At 37.2% G+C, this 14,990-nt stretch overlaps 1 long non-coding RNA gene across 1 annotated transcript in view; it reads left to right on the top strand.

Moving 5' to 3' along the window:
* Positions 1-770: 770 nt before the first annotated feature.
* LOC147917335 (uncharacterized) overlaps positions 771-14,990 on the top strand; it is a 182,560-nt gene continuing 168,340 nt past the window's right edge. Inside the window, exon 1 of the long non-coding RNA XR_015552006.1 lies at positions 771-864. This is a non-coding gene — a long non-coding RNA (uncharacterized LOC147917335). The remainder of the gene's footprint in view (positions 865-14,990) is intronic.

Here is a 14,990-nt window from a genome sequence, read left to right as displayed (position 1 = left end):
CTAAAATTTGACTATAGCCTTATTTTTAGAAGCAAAATATGGGAAACTGGCTCAAAGTCAGAACCGTAAGCACAAGTAAGTTTCCATTTAAAGCAAAACAAAACACCTTTCAGTGATATAGTCCATGAAGTATCGGAGTGGGATACTTCACTTCTCTCATGTTACAGAGAATGTTGCAGAATACTCTGGGGTCCCGTAATAAGTCAGAAGCAGAGCCAAGACTAGAACCCAAGGTTCCTGACTCCTGTTCCAGCACTCTTTCCATTATTCTGCCTCTTCCTCACACTCTTCTTTCAAAATTACCTAAGGGAGACTTAAAATTTCTAGGAAAAATATGTTTTTCCCGGAGTGTTTTGAGACGTCTATGACAAGAACCAAAACTGTCCTTGGAACCAGAAGAGACACATTTGCAAATCTCTAAAGGGTAATTTTTCTTTTCTTTGGTCACAGCTTATTCTTTTTTATTCTTTCTTCTTTTTGCTGCAGCAAATGCCTTGAGCATAAGTAAGACTTTTAAAACATTTTGTGTTCCTTCATGAGATCCTTCAGAGTTAAGATATACTCCTTATGTGACAGACATGGTTACAAAAGAAATCACTATAATTTTGCTGTGTCAGGGGCCTGACACGTGCCGGCCGTCTTCTTATTTCTGAAGCTTTAATCTGAAATACACTGATATCCTTGTTTGGTATGTAGACTCCTCTGTGGCTTGTCCTTGTAGTATGTTATCTTTGGTCCACTTTTCTACAAAACTCACTCTAAAGCCAGTGTGTGTGCTTCAAGCTTTCTCATAAAACTCACATTTTGGTGATTTACTTGACTGGGACATCTTTTCCTTCCATTTGCAAGATCAGTGCTAACCAGGTTGGCTATAAAACTGTAGTTTTATTTCTGTTTGTTCTTTCAGTCCACAGAAACTCTAGAAGTTCTTCCCTTTTATGTTCATAGTCTTTCAAATTTAAGGCTAGCTATTTCTCTATTGAAGACTTTCATCATTCTCTTTAATTACTTTACTTCTAATTGCCTTCCTCTATCTCTCTCTCCTTCCTACAGAGCACATTTATTGACAGTACTGTGTGTCAGTGTATGATTATAACTGTAGCCAAATGTTTAATGATTAAATTGAGTAGCTTCAGATGCCATCTTTCATCTGTGTTGCTGAATGAAGCTTTGACTGTGTTGAGTGCAGAAGAAACAGCAGTTTCCAAATGTTCTTCTAGTTTTTCTCTTTTCTGGCTTTTTTTTTTCTAGATTTACTCAGTTGGGTTTGTGTCTATTCATTATACCCTGCAACTCTTGCTGTCTAGACTTCTGGTTTCAGACATTGCCATGGTTGTTGATGTCACCTGAATTGATTTATTGTTTTTAGTTCTCTTATGTATGATTTGATACTTATATACACTGGACTTTATTTTATTTTTGAAAATGCTGTTTCTCTGAATTGTAACAGTCAATTTGAACTCTTTTCCCAACTTCTGTGAAGTTAACAATTGCACCTACATGGAGGCAAATACAGACTTACTGGGCTCATTTCTCTCATGTAGGTCAATGACAAAAATAAACAACTTGGTGCTTTTTCTTTTGATGCAGAAAGTAGGTTACTCTGGTCCCATGGAGAATATCTCCTCATTTTACTGTTACAATGTTGTTTCTAGACAGTGATCATGTGAGTCATTGCTGCAGGTCTGGGATTCATTTTTTTTGAGCACCTCACAGCTAAATGTAACATATGACAATCATGCTTGAGGTTTTATTTTATTTTATTACTTTAGTATATGTGTATATGAGGAGTAATAAGAGATTAAATCTAAAGCTGCATCCCACTGTCCTATGGTAACTGGTGTTAACAGCCAGGTGTGTAGTCTTCCAAAAATATTTAAACATAGAGGCACATACAGAGAGTCTTAAAAATACTTTCACGCTATACATATCATTCTGTAATTTTCTTTTACCGCTTAAAATTACATCATAACATCTCTCCAGGTTAATAGATATACATCGTACTCTTTTTAATAACTGCATAATATTGTACAGTATGGATATACTATAATTTATTTAATCATTACCCTGTTGATGGACATTAGGGTTGTTTCTAATTTTTTGCCACTCAAAATATTGTTTTACAACCTTGCAATTTTACAGTGAGAACTCTTATGCACATATCTTTTCATTCTGGTGATTTCATTGCTATAGGATAGATTCCTCAAAGTACAACTGCTAGGTCAGGGGGTATATCTGCTTGTTATTGCAATAGACATTGCTGCATTACTTTTCAAAAGATTGTAGCAATTCACCCTTTCATCAGCAATGTGGGAGAGCCTCCATTTTTCTGCCTCCTTGTAAACACAGATGTTTTTACTCTTTTAAACCTAGGCCAAACTGATGGTTAAAAAATAGTATCATGTTTTAATTTCTATTTCTCTTGGTCCACTGATAAGGTCAATGTCTTTTTTTGGTTTGTTTGTTTAAGTTTTATGGCCATTTGAATTTCCTCCCCTGAGTATCCTGTTCATAGCCTTTGCGCATTCTTATTTTGAGTTGTTTGTTTTCTTCTTTTCAATTTGTAGTTCTTTGTATTTTAGAACTAGTAATCTTGTATTTGTATTTTTTAAAATAAACTTTTAATTTTAGAACAGTTTTAGATTTACAGAACAATTGCAAAGATAGTACAGAAAGTTCCTGTATTACCCTCATCCTCTCTGTCCCTGTTTTCCCTATTACTAACATATTACATTAGTATGGCACATTTGTCATAATTAATGACCCCGTATTGATACATTATTAAATAAAGCCCATACTTTATTCAGATAGCTTTAGTTATTTTCTCTAATGTCCTTTTTCTGTTCCAGGATATCATCTAGGAGACCATGTTACATTTAATCATCATATCTCTTTAGGCTCCTCTGTAATGTGAAGGTTTCTCAGACTTTCCTAGTTTTTGATGGCCGTGACAATTTTCAGGAGTACTGGTCAGGTATTTTGTAGAAAGCCCCTCAGTTGGGATTTGTCTGTTTTTCTCATGATAGATGGGGTTATCGGTATGTGGGAGGAAGATCACAGAGGTAAAATGTGATTTTCATTGCATCATCTCAAGGGTACCTTCCATCAACATGACTTATTGTTGTTGGTGATCACCCTAATCACTTGGCTGAGGTAGTGGTGTGTTTCTCCACTGTAAAGTTACTCTTCCCTTGCCACCCCCATTTTCCATACTTTCTGTACTCTGGAAGGAAGTTACTACATGTAGCCTGAACACTTAAGAGTGAAGAGTTATGTTCCACCTCTTTTGAGGGTGCAGTAGCTACATAAATTATTTGTAATTCTTCTGCAAGGGAAATTTATTTCCCTCCCCCATTTATTTATTCATACTCCTTACTCCTGTCATTGTGCCTTCTTGTTTGAGTACTTCCTTACTGGTGCTACAAGATGCTCCAGGCTTATCTTGTATATTTCCTGCCGTAGTCCTAGAATCAGCCACTTCTCCAGGGGACCCTGGTTCCTTTTACTGGACAATAATATTAGAAAATAACATCTGGCACTAACTATGCTGTTGTTAAGGGATCAGCTGGCAGAGCAAGGAAATGTTTGTGTGTATACTTATATGAATAATTTTTTCTATATACAACCATCTTTATCTATATTACACCAAAATAAGTTCACACTGATGTCTCCAACTCTAATCCATTATCACATGGATCATTCTCGTCTCCTCCCCTTATTTATATGTAACCTTCCACTCTAACAATGAGAAACCTGGCTCCCCCCAACTGCCATTCATTTTCTTAATTGTACCATTATGTATGTTTGTATCAGAATTGTTAACCTGTACTTACCCCTGGAGGAGACAACTTGATTAGCAAGAGTTCAGTACTTACGCCAGTTTTTTTGCTTTTAGCCTTACGGATTCTACTCATTTCCAGTTATTTAGGTTAGCACCTTTTGCCCCCGTTCCCTTCTGTTAGGTTGTTTCAGACAATTATAGTACAATTCGATTGTTTTGCCACATTCTGCATTCCATCCTGACATCCCCTGACTTCCTAAATTATGTTTTTAAAACTTGCATACATTGAGGTCCACTCTTCGTGCTGTAAAAGGCTATGGGTTTGGATAAATTCATAGTGTCATGTATCTACCATTACACTAGCATCTAGAATAGTTTTAATACCCAGAAATATCCCTTGTGCTTCATTTATTCAACCTTTTCTCCCTCCATAACCACTGATCTTTTTACTATCTCACCAGTTTTTCATTTTCTTGAATGTGATACAATTGGAATGATAGAGTAAATAGCCTTCTTAGACTGATTTCTTTTCCTTAGCAATATGTATTTAAGATTAGCACATGTCTTTTCATAGTTTTATAGATAATCTTTTTTTATCACGAATAGTATTTCATTATATGGATTGTATCATAGCTTACTTATCCACTCACTTATTGGAGAATTTTTTGGTTGCTTCCAGTTTTTGGTGATTATGAATACAGCTGCTGTAAACTTTCATGTGCAGGTTTTTGTGTGAATGTAAGTTTTCAGTTAGGTAAATACCTAGGAGTGCAATTATTGGATCGTAAAACTAGGTTTAGCTTTGTAAGGAGCTGCCAAAGTGTCTTTCAAAAAAGTGGCTGTAACCAACAGCGATGAGTGAGAGTTCCTGTTGCTTTGCATCCTTGTCAGCAAATAGTATTGTCAGTTTTTTTGATTTTTTTTTATGTTAACATCAGCTTTATTCATAACTGCCCAAACATGCCCTTCCATAGGCGAAATGATACATAAAATGGGGTATATCCGGGCAATGGAATGTTAGTCAGTGATTAAAAAAAAGAGCTATGGAGCCATGATGAGACATGCGGGGAGATTTAAGTGCATATTACTAACTAAAATAAGCTATCTGAAAAGGTTACCTACTGAATGATTCCAACTACATAGGACATTCTGGAGAAGACAAAACTATGGACACAGTAAAAAGATCAGTGGGTGGCCAGGGGTCAGGGTGGAGATAGGGAAGAACCCAGATGTTTCTCATCCCAGGACTCCTCTGCTAGCCCAGTAAAACTCCCCAGATCCCACGAGATCTGGCTTCTTCTGGGAAGAGTGGTCTCCGTGCAGCAGAGCCTCAGGCCTGATTCCACCATTTTCTGAGCCACCCCTCATGCTCAGCCCAAGTTTTTTGGATTTTAACCATTTTGATAGGTATGTAGAGGTATCTCTTTTTTGTTTTAATTTGTAATTCCCTAATGATAAATAATGTTGAGCAGCTTTTCATGTATTTTTTTTGCCTTCTTTGGTGAGATGTCTGTTCAAATAAATCTTTTGCCATTTTTTTTTTAGTTGGGTTGTTTGTTTTCTCCTATTGATGATTTTTAAGTTTTTTTTTGTATATTTTGGGTATCAGTCCTTTATCAAATACATATTTTGCAAGTATTTTCTCCCAGTCTGTGGCTTGTCTTTTCATTCTCTTAACAGTGTCCTTTGCAGAGCAGAACTTTTAAATTTTAATAAAGTCCAACTTATAAATTTCTTCTTTCATATATTGTGCTTTTGGTGTTAGTAAAATTCATCATCACACCCAAGAACACAGATATTCTCCTAAGTTTTCTTTTAGAAGTTTTATAGTTTTGCATTTTGCATTTAGGTCTGTGATTCATTTTGAGTTAACTATTGTTAAAGGTGTAAGGTCTATATCTAGGGTGTTTTTTAATTTTTTTTTGTATATGGACATCAAATTGTTCCAGCACCGTTTGTTGAAAAGACTATCCTTTTTTTCACTGAATTGCCTTTGCTTGTTCATCAAAGATTAGATGATTGTATTTGTGTGGGCCTATTTCTGCACTCTCTATTCTGACCCATTGTCTATTATTTTGCCAATACCACACTGTCTTGATTACTGTAGCTTTATATTAAGGCTTGAAATTGGGCAGTATGAGTCCTCCAACTTTGTTCTTCTTTAGTATTGTATTGGCAATTCTAGGTCTTTTGCCTTTCCATATACAGTTTGGAATCAGTTTTTAGAAGACTCATAGATTCAATTTAGAATCTATGAAATAGCTTGCTAAGAGTTTGACTGAGATTGCATTAAAGCCATTAAAGACTAAGTTGGGACGAATTGACATCTTGACAATGTTGAATGTTTCATCCATGAACACAGAATGTTTCTCCATTTACTTGTATTTTTAAAAATTTCTTTCATCAGAATTTTTGTAGTTTTCTACATATAGATTTTGTACATATACATATGTATTTTATTTCTTGGTGCTATTGTAAATGGTATTGTTTTTTAAATTTCAAATTCCAATTGTTCATTACTGATGTATAGGAAAGCAATTGATTTTTATATATTAACCTAATATCCTGTGACCTTGCTATACTCACTTATTAGTTCCAGTGGCTTTTTGTTGTTGCTATTGATTTTTTGGGATTTTTTTACATAGGGGATCATGCCATCTGCAAATAATACAATTTTATTTCCTCCTTTCCAATCTGTTTCCATTTTATTTCCTCTTCTTGTCTTATTTCACTAATAGGACTTCTAGTACAATGATCAATAGGAGTGGTGAGAGGGGCCGTCCTTGTCTTTTTCTGGATCTAAGGGAGAAAACATCCATTTTCTTCCCAGTAAGTATGATGTTAGTTGCAGGTCTTTTGTAGATATTCTTTATTAATCTGAGGAAGTTCCCTTCTGTTCCTATTTTGCTGTTTGTCATAGATTTTGAAAATATTATCCTCATTCTATAATTTGTCCTTATATTTTGTTCTCTCTTGCCACATATACATTTTATGCTTGTTTCCCAAGATCGGCATACATAAGGTCTCAGATAAACCTTGAGCTTCTTTATTTCTTCCATTCTTCCTTTATTTCTTTCTCTAATGCCTAAGACTTCTTAGTGGTCAAGCATATGGACTTAGGAATCAGATTTTTCTAGGTTCAATTCCTAGATTTCCACTTACTTCCACCTGTTTGACCTTGGAAAACTTCTACCTTTCTGAGCCTCAGTTTCTTTCTCTGAGAAAGTTGGCATGTTATATCTTCCTCAAAGGATCTTTGTAACACATTAATAAGTGCTCAACAAGTGGTTGCTGTTGTTATCTTTTATGGAGAAAGTTACTGTATTTTTTTCATTCTGGAAAGCATTAAGATTACACTCTCCAGCGTGTGAAATATTTGGGGAACAAAAGTGACCAGAATATAGGTCCTTTTATGTAACTATTTTCCTCTGTGAGCAGAGAAATGTCTTGATCATATTCTAGGTCCAGCCATGTTGTATCACTGTTATAAATAAGTAATCTCCTTCTAACTATTATTTTTTTTTTATTTTATAATTTTATTTATTTATTTATTTTCCCCCCCAAAACCCCAGTAGATAGTTGTATGTCACAGTTGCACATCCTTCTAGTTGCTGTATGTGGGACGCGGCCTCAGCATGGCCGGAGAAGCAGTGCCTCAGTGCGCGCCGGGGATCCGAACCCGGGGCTCCACCAGCAGAGCGCGCGCACTTAACCGCTAAGCCACGGGGCCGGCCCATCTCCTTCTAATTATTAACCTTGATCTGAACAATAGAAGTGGTATTAAATTTTTGTTGCAGAGAAACTTGATGGGGACAAACTTTCACAAATATGAATAAAATGTTGTGGCTATAACTTGGAAAGTTGAATGCTTAAATGCTTTACAGTAATTATAAGTCAAGAAAGGAATGTTATTGATGAGTTACTAGTACACAAAAGAAAATTCTTAGTACACTATTGTTTCATTATTGATATTCAAATGGGATTTGTGGTTCCTGTATGCACAGTTGGTGAGGGGGAAGAAGTTGGTGACTGCTGTCCTTCTTTGTCACGGTAGTTATTTTGTATTTCTCAGATTGACGTCACAAATTAGGAACGACTTGGCTAGAAATAGCTAAGGTTCTGCTGGGAAGAGGATTTAATTGGGAATGTGCTCTTGGAATTTCTGAATTTGAAGAAGCATGATTGTTGAAAGCATATCAGATGTTTGGAAAGTAATATTTGCCAACCATGTAAAATTATCATGAGTCCTGGGCTAGAAATTGAGCCATTTGGGTGCTAGGAGCCCATTGTTTCCCTTGCTTTCTTTAAATTGCTTAACCTTTCTTGATTTCTCCAGATATAAAACTGTAATCATACTTTCCATTATTTAACTCACAGAATGTTGTAAGAATAGAATAGAATAATGTGGGTCTAAGATTCTTCATTTGTTTTCCATTACTAATAGGCTGAAATCCAAATTCCTTAGCAATATCATAGTGGCTGAAAGCACAGGTTTTGGAGTCAGACAGATGTTGTGAGCCCAGATTCTGACTCTGCCACACACAGCCATGTCCTTGAAGGTTTCCTTGACCTTTCTAAGCTTCAGTTTCCTCATCTATAAAATGGAGATAGTAATAGTCCCTTCCTCATAAGGGTTGGTGTGAGAATTAAATTGCGTCATGCATGTACAGTGCAAGCACAGGGTTTGGTGTATTTTATGTGTTCAGTAAACAGTAGCTGCTGGTATCCACATCATCATGGTATGCAAGGCCTTGGCTAGCTGGTCTTTCCAACCTCATCTGCCATCATTAACCTCCTAAATTCACTCCTATTTATTCTGAATACACTCCTCTATTACAACATACCCCATTTATCTCCTCACTTTTCTCTACTGCTAGACCGTATCTCTCTGATATCAGAAATGGTAGCCTATTCATAGTTGGATCCTTTTTAATTAACACATAGTGGGACTATAGCCTGTTGACTCAAGAAAATTGTATAGAATCAACCTAATATAAAGATAATCATAAATATGTAAGAATTGGTCAGAAAAATATATATTCAGTGCATTAATAATAAAGTGAACGAAAATCCCTGTATATATAAGACATGTTAAACCAGTGGTCAATGGGCCAAACTAAGAACAGACCTGTTTTGTTTGGTCTCTTGATGTTAAAATAAATCAGGAGACTTTACAACAAAAGTTTGAATTTCTGGTTTCTGTTGAAAAGATTGGGGATCTAGCAACTGAACCTCCATTGCTGTATAGAAATGTTTAGGGTTCTCCAATTAGACCCACTCTCCACTCAAATGATTAGCAATGTAGACAGTCCATGATAGTGGCTCTTTATGTAGCTACCAGCAGAAGTTTCATCTTTCCCTCCAGAAAAGGTGATTTGATTAATGCAGAATAGGGAAGACTACTGCTCCATACTCATTCCCAGGAAGATAGGGTATAACTGATCTACCCAAAGAAGCAACAGCAGCCACCCACACCACATCCTAGTTTGCCTAACCAAATGTTCTTAAAAATATTTGATCTTGGTAAACGCTATATCTCTATTGTTATGTATAGTCTTACTATTGAAGATCCTATTCAAAATTGCTATTGTTGATTTTGTTCTGTACTCTTCTGAGAAGCCCTACAGTTTGTGAAGATGAATTTGAGTTATTTATGGAGATGGTGGCTTGTGTTAGACAAGCTCTTTTCTCTTACTCACAGCCCTATGACCCAGGAGCATGGGGCATCAGCCACAAGGCAACAGAGGGGTGGGCCATGTGCACTCATGTTAGGAGGCTGTGTAGGGGAGTATTTGACATGGGCATCAGGCCAGTTTACAAGTTGGGTTTTTTGGGGAGTTTACATTCAAATTTTGACCACTAGAGTAATTAAATGTTTGTTATCTCTTATGGCAACAAGAGCATCCCATAAATTCCCATGCTAAGGCAAATACCCACAAATAACAAAGGGAAATGACTTAGCAATAATCTAGTTAATTTGGTCAATGTAGACACCCCAATTGGCTATATCATATTTTATTTTGAAACTTGAATTGTGCACTTTTTATTGTTTACACTGACTAAATTGAGCATAAAATTGCTGGATCACTTTATGTTTTACAGATACAGCATAAAAGCCAGATTAGGCAGAGACAGTATTTTTCTCTGATTAGAGTGTGGGAATTTGAGGTTCTTATCAGACTCTGAAACCTGTGAATGTTAAATTAGACTAGGTTGGTATTTCCTGTTTTTTCTTGTCATTGAATTTATTTTTTTCTTCTGAAGCCCAAAGTGAGCTTTTGACTGTATATCCTTTAATGCACTGACATGGGGAGAGATGTGGTAAAGTTGCAGCTGGGAAAATATTTAAAAATTTACTCAAGAAAATTTTGTATCATTCAGCTCAAGTACAGGAACAAACATGACTTGTGTGACATTTGGCAACCTCTCATTCCTCTTTCAAAATGAAGCACATCCAAAACACCTTCGTGAGGCATGTACTTAATTGGCTCTTGCTGCTTGCTAGTTATTGTGTTATTACATAATCTTATCCAATCAGATATCTAAAAGGAGACCCATTTCCAAGAGACAATGTGATTCAGTGGACTAAGTACAGACCCTGAAGTTTGACACTCTCGTGCTGCTGACTTACTTGCCAGATTCTTGGGAATGTTGGTCAACATTACAATATCTGAGTTTCCGTAAGAGACATAAAGGTCTTCTTTTCCCTACTTCCAACATAAAGATATTGTAATGACTTAAAGGTAAATTGCTGTAAAAGAAAATAATACAATTCACTGAATACAATAGGAAGTAATTGAATATGTATATAGACAACATTTATAAGAGAATGTAATAACAGAGTGACTCAGTTTTCCTCCCCACATGACTCAACCACGTTCATAAACTTTCTTATATAAGCAGTAACTCTACACAAACACTCTTTACTTGTTTGGCTTGTGAAATGGGCTTGATGGGTTAACTTAAACTCCACTGAGGTGGAAATAGTGTCTCATAGGTATGCACTTTTAATATCTGGCTAAAATCTTCTATAAGAAGCCTTCTCCAATTAATCTCCCCTCTCTAATCCCCTCACTTGGTTGAATTTGCTCTCTTGTTGGTGATACCACTTAACTTTTCTTACAGAAGCTGTGACCCAAATTGCATTTTTCAGTTTTGTGGTGGGTCTATCCCTAAACAGAGTGCCTTGAGAGTGGGACCCAACTTCTTCATCCTTGTTATCCCTAGGGCAGGTACAGTGCCAGGTCCTCAGCTGCCTGCTCAATGCATGATTATTACATAGATGAATCTATCCATTAACAATGGTGCTTTGGTAACCAATTACTCTAAACTAACAAGGCTAAATTACTTCAACTCTATAGACCTCAGATTTTTCTATCTATGAGTTGAAGATTTGGATTAGCTAGTAAAAAAAATTTCCTTACAGATCCAAAATTTGACTCTATGATTTTATGTATTGTAAAACATAGCAAATATACATGACCTAAAGTGTTTTTGGGGCCTTGGTTTGGATGATGTAGGAAAACAGAAAGATTTTGAGTTTGACTTATTGAAATATTGTTGTCTAATTTTTATTTCTTGGTGTATGTATACTCATTTGTATTTCAGAAAGTATTATGAAATAATTAGGTGATCAGACATTTAGGGGGCTGTTTATTTATATGCACATACTTGATAGGATGGCCTCTGAGGATTATAGTAAGAAAATGAACAATGATTTAAATAATGTACTTACATAAAATTAAGTAATGAAAAGAAATGAAAAACAGTAAAACATAATTAGGTGTCTTAATGGCCAGCAAACATCAACCATGACTGTTAGCATATGACTATTATTCTAAGTGAAAATTTGTCCCTTTTAGTGGAAATTTTAATGTTTGAAAGTTATTGTCAAGAGCTGTGGTGTATTTAAAACTCCAGGTGGAGAGAGGCTTCTGAACATATGGAATTGACTTTCTCTTAAATCCAGGTGACCCCTCTTATTATGACATGACTACTGACTACCTTCTCTTAAAGATGTGAAGGACTGGCCAGGAAGGACTGTGAGACCTTCCCTTTCTTTAGGTCCTTTTAAGGTGCTGAAAGCCTTGTTTCTCCTCTGCCCAGGCCTGACTTGCCTTGGGGAGCTCAAAGCTGCAGGACCTGTTTAGCTGCTGCTATTTACATGTGCTGACCATGGTTTATATCCCAATTGCTTATGTATGTATCAGAACTCTGTAGTTAAGACAGCACCTTTGAAAAATTCAGTGATGCCTGTTCCTGGAGGGACTTATATTTGAAATTCTTGCATATCACTCCTTCCTCTTCATTTTGGTCTCTTTTGCTTCTTCCTTTGTCATGATTCTCCATTCATTCATTCATTTGTTCATAAACACATACTGGACACTTTCTACATATCGAACACTGTGTTGGATCCTGAGGATAGAGAGCTAAAGATATGTTCCTCACCGTCTGAGGGCTTACTGCCCAGCATCATTTTTTGGGTGCAAGGTCCTTGCAAGATTGGTCCTTTGCTATTTATAACCTCTGGGCATATACTTATTCTTTGAATGCTTAGCTTTTGACTCTAAGCTTTAAATAATTTTTTTTTTCTTTTTTATAATTTTTATTTATTTATTTTTCCCCCAAAGCCCCAGTAGATAGCTGTATGTCATAGCTGCACATCCTTCCAGCTGCTGCATGTGGGACACGGCCCCAGCATGGTCGGAGAAGCAGTGCGTCGGTGCGCGCCCGGGATCCGAACCCAGGCCGCCAGCAGCACAGCGCGCGCACTTAACCGCTAAGCCACGGGGCCGGCCCAGGCTTTAAATAATTGATTCCTAAATTCTGTTAGCTATCTGTGAAAGTCAACCAGCCAAAGCTGCTTTAGTTATCAGTTAATAGATATGACCACTTAATATTAGTTTTCTTTCATTTTGCAAATGTCTCTTTTTCAGAAAGAATGCTTTTGCAGCTTTAAGCTTTCTGGTAACTAGGTTGTCTTCTTGTTTGATTACTACATTTGGGGGTGAATGTGGAAAGAAAAATTTTATTTAGGTTGCCAAATCTGACTAAACTAAACTCAAGTAAACTTTATTGAAGTCCTTTGATGAGGCTATGACCTTCCTGCTTCCATTTCCTTTTCTTTCTCTTTAACAGTTATGAATATGGGAGACAAAAGACTCAGATCTCCATTTGAAACTTATGGGATCGTTAGTAGAGAAATTATTGTAAGCTTTCAGAGTTGAGGTTGGACAAGCTACTTAAGGCTATTACTGTAGCTAAGCCAAGGGAAAGGAAAATATTAGGAAAAGGACATTATAAGAAGCCATAGGAGTCAGTTTTTTTGAGCCAAAGAGTAATTTTTGGGTAAACAGAACCTCTTGAAATTTGACTTTGATTGTATTTTTCAAAAACAATGAAAGTGAATGTTTTGATTCTTTATCGCTTCATAACTGTCCTCTTCCCCCAACCTTGGTGATTTTAAACAACCATTTTATTATATCTCCTAATTCTCTGGGCTGATTGTGTTCAGCTGAGTGATTCTTCTACTTGACATGAAGTCATCCGGGGCTGCAGCTACCTTGGAGTTCAACTGCGCCAGAGCATCCACTACGGCCTGCTTAGATAGTGGACAGTCACTGCTGGGACTGTCAGCCGGGGGCCTGGATTCTCCTCGAGGCCTCCTATGCTCCATGCTTAGGCTTCTGTATAGCGTGGTGGATTTCAAGAGGCAGAAAGGGGAAGCTGCCAGTCCTCTTAAAGGCTGGGCCTGGAAGTGGCACAGCTTCACTTCTCCTATATTCATTCTATTGGTCAAAAGGGTCACAGACCCAACTTACATCTGAGGGGGTGAAGAAGTAGACTTCATTTCTCAGTGGGGGCAGTGACAGAGAATTCGCAGTTATCTTTAGTCTACTATAGTAAATCTGTGTGTAACTAACCAATATAAAAGCTGATATTTGAAAAAAAGAGAGGGGCATCAAAAAGGCTGGGAATTTCTGCATTAGGTATCTCCTGAATGCATGTGATAAAAGGGGGAAATTAGCTGCATGATAATCACATGCAGGTGTGCTCAAAGAAAGGTTACCTTAGACTATTGGTTCTCAAACTTGAGTGTTCATCAGAATTACTAGGAGGGCATGTTAGAACACAGATTGCTGGGCCCCACCCCCAGAGTTTCTGATTAAGCAGGCCTGGGGCAGGTCCTTGGAATTTGCATTTCTAACAAACCTCTAAATGATGTTGATGCTACTGGTCTTGGGAACCACATGTTGAGAACCACTGCCTTAGACTGTGCAGGGCCAGAAAAAGCGAGTAAATAAAAAAAAAGAGAAAAGAAAGAAATTTATTATTTTTCTTCTAATGATGTTTTGAAAAGCCTAGTATTGGTAGTATAAATTTAAGTTTCAGGCCACTATGAACACGTTAACATAGGGCCTTTATGTTTGTCGGGGTAATTAATCCTAGTGCTGTAACATCAACCCCTGAAAGCTCATTAGCTTAACACAACAAAGGTTTATTCTTACTTATGTGAAGTCCAATGTGAGTGAGTAGCTTTCTTCTGTATGGCACTAAATCATCTGGAACATGTGGCCCTCAATGTTGCCGAGGCAAGAGGAAGAGAGGAGACAGAGGTGAACAGGGTATGCTGGCTCTTAACTGCCTCAGCCTGGAAGTGACACAGGTTACCTTCTCCCAGAGTCCATTGATTAGGACTAGTCACATGATATCAACCTAAGTGCAAAGGAAGTTGGGAAGTGTAGGGGAGCACATGGATAGTTAGCAATCCCTAACTATCCCTGCTATAGCACCCAACTGACTTTAAGGTCCCCTATTCTGGGCTGGCCCCGTGGCTTAGCGGTTAAGTGCACGGGCTCCGCTGCTGGTGGCCCGGGTTCGGATCCCGGGCGTGTACCGATGCACCAAATCTCCGGCCATGCTGCGGTCGCGTCCCACGTACAGCAACTAGAAGGATGTGTGCTATGACATACAACTATCTACTGGGGCTTTGGGGGTAAAAAAATAAGTAAATAAAATTATAAAAAAAAAAAATAAGGTCCCCTATTCTGTGATTAGACATAGCTGGAAGTGGAAAGAGTCCCTTGAGCCCTCAAAACCATATGTACACCTCTGCTTACAATTATTCAAACATTATTGTTATTACTTTAAGCATATTTATTCTCTCCTATGAATAATTTATGGTTTTATTCCTAATTTTCTGTGTTGC

This window comes from Ceratotherium simum, chromosome 4 (assembly GCF_057802395.1).
Source record: "Ceratotherium simum simum isolate JZ-2026a chromosome 4, ASM5780239v1, whole genome shotgun sequence".
NCBI lineage: Eukaryota > Metazoa > Chordata > Mammalia > Perissodactyla > Rhinocerotidae > Ceratotherium > Ceratotherium simum.
Note: the sequence above shows the minus strand (reverse complement) of the source record. Positions and strands in the feature narration are given on the sequence as shown.